The sequence below is a fragment of the Oncorhynchus keta genome, unplaced genomic scaffold (assembly GCF_023373465.1).
Source record: "Oncorhynchus keta strain PuntledgeMale-10-30-2019 unplaced genomic scaffold, Oket_V2 Un_contig_6587_pilon_pilon, whole genome shotgun sequence".
Lineage (NCBI taxonomy): Eukaryota > Metazoa > Chordata > Actinopteri > Salmoniformes > Salmonidae > Oncorhynchus > Oncorhynchus keta.
Window position 1 is genome coordinate 45001 of NW_026288944.1, and position 5000 is coordinate 50000.

The 5000-nt window shown below is 34.0% G+C and overlaps 1 protein-coding gene across 2 annotated transcripts in view; it reads right to left on the reverse strand.

The window, feature by feature from the left end:
* Positions 1-5000, reverse strand: part of LOC127926001 (Krueppel-like factor 12) — a 16269-nt gene that overhangs the window by 9292 nt on the left and 1977 nt on the right. The window contains exon 1 of one of the 2 annotated variants that reach the window (XM_052511252.1): positions 1-656. This exon is cut by the window's left edge and continues 995 nt beyond it. The exons of the other annotated variant lie outside the window; for it this stretch is intronic. The gene's annotated coding sequence lies outside the window, so the exon portion shown is untranslated. Of the gene's footprint in view, positions 657-5000 lie in introns of those variants that run through there. 2 annotated transcript variants of the gene reach the window in all.

Genomic DNA, 5000 nt, shown 5'->3' on the forward strand with positions numbered 1-5000 from the left:
GGTTAGAGTGTAGAGGAGGCAGGTAGCCTAGTGGTTAGAGTGTAGAGGTGGCAGGTAGTCTAGTGGTTAGAGTGTAGAGGAGGCAGGTAGCCTAGTGGTTAGAGTGTAGAGGAGGCAGGTAGCCTAGTGGTTAGAGTGTAGAGGAGGCAGGTAGCCTAGTGGTTAGAGTGTAGAGGTGGCAGGTAGCCTAGTGGTTAGAGTGTAGAGGAGGCAGGTAGCCTAGTGGTTAGAGTGTAGAGGAGGCAGGTAGCCTAGTGGTTAGAGTGTAGAGGAGGCAGGTAGCCTAGTGGTTAGAGTGTAGAGGAGGCAGGTAGCCTAGTGGTTAGAGTGTAGAGGTGGCAGGTAGCCTAGTGGTTAGAGTGTAGAGGAGGCAGGTAGCCTAGTGGTTAGAGTGTAGAGGTGGCAGGTAGCCTAGTGGTTAGAGTGTAGAGGTGTCGTTCTGATCCTGAACAAGGCAGTTAACCCACTGTTCCTAGGCTGTCATTGAAAATAAGAATATGTTCTTAACTGTCTTGCCTGGTTAAATAAAGGATAAAAATAAATACTCCTGTTTCCATCTCCTCTGTTCAGTGTTATACTGATCACATAAAGGAAGCTCTTTATAGATCACATACAGGAAGCTCTTTATAGATCACATAAAGGAAGCTCTCCATAGATCACATAAAGGAAGCTCTTTATAGATCACATAAAGGAAGCTCTATAGATCACATAAAGGAAGCTCTTTATAGATCACATAAAGGAAGCTCTTCATAGATCACATAAAGGAAGCTCTTTATAGATCACATAAAGGAAGCTCTTCATAGATCACATAAAGGAAGCTCTTTATAGATCACATAAAGGAAGCTGTTTATAGATCACATAAAGGAAGCTCTTTATAGATCACATAAAGGAAGCTCGTTTCTAGGAGTTAGTAACATAACATGTTTCTAGGAGTTAGTAACATAACTGTTAGGAGTTAGTAACATAACATTTTTCTAGGAGTTAGTAACATAACATGTTTCTAGGAGTTAGTAACATAACATGTTTCTAGGAGTTAGTAACATAACATTTTCTAGGAGTTAGTAACATAACATGTTTCTAGGAGTTAGTAACATAACTGTTAGGAGTTAGTAACATAACGTGTTTCTAGGAGTTAGTAACATAACGTGTTTCTAGGAGTTAGTAACATAACATGTTTCTAGGAGTTAGTAACACAACATGTTTCTAGGAGTTAGTAACATAACTGTTAGGAGTTAGTAACATAACATGTTTCTAGGAGTTAGTAACATAACGTGTGAGTTAGTAACATAACTGTTAAGAGTTAGTAACATAACATGTTTCTAGGAGTTAGTAACATAACATGTTTCTAGGAGTTAGTAACATAACATGTTTCTAGGAGTTAGTAACATAACATTTTTCTAGGAGTTAGTAACATAACATGTTTCTAGGAGTTAGTAACATAACTGTTAGGAGTTAGTAACATAACTGTTAGGAGTTAGTAACATAACGTGTTTCTAGGAGTTAGTAACATAACATGTTTCTAGGAGTTAGTAACATAACATGTTTCTAGGAGTTAGTAACATAACATGTTTCTAGGAGTTAGTAACATAACATGTTTCTAGGAGTTAGTAACATAACATGTTTCTAGGAGTTAGTAACATAACATGTTTCTAGGAGTTAGTAACATAACATGTTTCTAGGAGTTAGTAACATAACTGTTAGGAGTTAGTAACATAACATGTTTCTAGGAGTTAGTAACATAACATGTTTCTAGGAGTTAGTAACATAACTGTTAGGAGTTAGTAACATAACGTGTTTCTAGGAGTTAGTAACATAACATGTTTCTAGGAGTTAGTAACATAACGTGTTTCTAGGAGTTAGTAACATAACATGTTTCTAGGAGTTAGTAACATAACATGTTTCTAGGAGTTAGTAACATAACATGTTTCTAGGAGTTAGTAACATAACTGTTAGGAGTTAGTAACATAACATGTTTCTAGGAGTTAGTAACATAACTGTTAGGAGTTAGTAACATAACATTTTTCTAGGAGTTAGTAACATAACTGTTAGGAGTTAGTAACATAACATGTTTCTAGGAGTTAGTAACATAACTGTTAGGAGTTAGTAACATAACGTGTTTCTAGGAGTTAGTAACATAACATGTTTCTAGGAGTTAGTAACATAACGTGTTTCTAGAAGTTAGTAACATAACATGTTTCTAGGGGTTAGTAACATAACTGTTAAGAGTTAGTAACATAACATGTTTCTAGGAGTTAGTAACATAACATGTTTCTAGGAGTTAGTAACATAACATGTTTCTAGGGGTTAGTAACATAACTGTTAAGAGTTAGTAACATAACATGTTTCTAGGAGTTAGTAACATAACATGTTTCTAGGAGTTAGTAACATAACATGTTTCTAGGGTTAGTAACATAACGTGTTTCTAGGAGTTAGTAACATAACGTGTTTCAGGAGTTAGTAACATAACTGTTAGGAGTTAGTAACATAACGTGTTTCTAGGAGTTAGTAACATAACTGTTAGGAGTTAGTAACATAACGTGTTTCTAGGAGTTAGTAACATAACGTGTTTCTAGGAGTTAGTAACATAACATGTTTCTAGGAGTTAGTAACATAACTGTTAGGAGTTAGTAACATAACATGTTTCTAGGAGTTAGTAACATAACATGTTTCTAGGAGTTAGTAACATAACATGTTTCTAGGAGTTTAACATAACATGTTTCTAGGAGTTAGTAACATAACTGTGAGGAGTTAGTAACATACCATGTTTCTAGGAGTTAGTAACATAACGTGTTTCTAGGAGTTAGTAACATAACTGTTAGGAGTTAGTAACATAACATGTTTCTAGGAGTTAGTAACATAACATGTTTCTAGGAGTTAGTAACATAACATGTTTCTAGGAGTTAGTAACATAACATGTTTCTAGGAGTTAGTAACATAACATGTTTCTAGGAGTTAGTAACATAACTGTTAGGAGTTAGTAACATACCATGTTTCTAGGAGTTAGTAACATAACGTGTTTCTAGGAGTTAGTAACATAACGTGTTTCTAGGAGTTAGTAACATAACTGTTAGGAGTTAGTAACATAACGTGTTTCTAGGAGTTAGTAACATAACTGTTTCTAGGAGTTAGTAACATAACGTGTTTCTAGGAGTTAGTAACATAACGTGTTTCTAGGAGTTAGTAACATAACATGTTTCTAGGAGTTAGTAACATAACTGTTAGGAGTTAGTAACATAACGTGTTTCTAGGAGTTAGTAACATAACATGTTTCTAGGAGTTAGTAACATAACATGTTTCTAGGAGTTAGTAACATAACATGTTTCTAGGAGTTAGTAACATAACTGTTAGGAGTTAGTAACATAACGTGTTTCTAGGAGTTAGTAACATAACATGTTTCTAGGAGTTAGTAACATAACATGTTTCTAGGGGTTAGTAACATAACTGTTAGGAGTTAGTAACATAACGTGTTTCTAGGAGTTAGTAACATAACATGTTTCTAGGAGTTAGTAACATAACGTGTTTCTAGGAGTTAGTAACATAACGTGTTTCTAGGAGTTAGTAACATAACGTGTTTCTAGGAGTTAGTAACATAACTGTTAGGAGTTAGTAACATAACGTGTTTCTAGGAGTTAGTAACATAACATGTTTCTAGGAGTTAGTAACATAACTGTTAGGAGTTAGTAACATAACATGTTTCTAGGAGTTAGTAACATAACGTGTTTCTAGGAGTTAGTAACATAACTGTTAGGAGTTAGTAACATAACATGTTTCTAGGAGTTAGTAACATAACGTGTTTCTAGGAGTTAGTAACATAACATGTTTCTAGGAGTAGTAACATCTAGGAGTTAGTAACATAACGTGTTTCTAGGAGTTAGTAACATAACTGTTAGGAGTTAGTAACATAACATGTTTCTAGGAGTTAGTAACATAACGTGTTTCTAGGAGTTAGTAACATAACTGTTAGGAGTTAGTAACATAACGTGTTTCTAGGAGTTAGTAACATAACTGTTAGGAGTTAGTAACATAACATGTTTCTAGGAGTTAGTAACATAACATGTTTCTAGGAGTTAGTAACATAACATGTTTCTAGGAGTTAGTAACATAACATGTTTCTAGGAGTTAGTAACATAACTGTTAGGAGTTAGTAACATACCATGTTTCTAGGAGTTAGTAACATAACGTGTTTCTAGGAGTTAGTAACATAACGTGTTTCTAGGAGTTAGTAACATAACTGTTAGGAGTTAGTAACATAACTGTTAGGAGTTAGTAACATAACATGTTTCTAGGAGTTAGTAACATAACATGTTTCTAGGAGTTAGTAACATAACATGTTTCTAGGAGTTAGTAACATAACGTGTTTCTAGGAGTTAGTAACATAACATGTTTCTAGGAGTTAGTAACATAACTGTTAGAGTTAGTAACATAACATGTTTCTAGGAGTTAGTAACATAACATGTTTCTAGGAGTTAGTAACATAACTGTTAGGAGTTAGTAACATAACATGTTTCTAGGAGTTAGTAACATAACATGTTTCTAGGAGTTAGTAACATAACTGTTAGGAGTTAGTAACATAACGTGTTTCTAGGAGTTAGTAACATAACATGTTTCTAGGAGTTAGTAACATAACGTGTTTCTAGGAGTTAGTAACATAACATGTTTCTAGGGGTTAGTAACATAACTGTTAAGAGTTAGTAACATAACATGTTTCTAGGAGTTAGTAACATAACATGTTTCTAGGAGTTAGTAACATAACTGTTAGGAGTTAGTAACATAACATGTTTCTAGGAGTTAGTAACATAACTGTTAGGAGTTAGTAACATAACATGTTTCTAGGAGTTAGTAACATAACATGTTTCTAGGAGTTAGTAACATAACTGTTAAGAGTTAGTAACATAACATGTTTCTAGGAGTTAGTAACATAACGTGTTTCTAGGAGTTAGTAACATAACATGTTTCTAGGAGTTAGTAACATAACGTGTTTCTAGGAGTTAGTAACATAA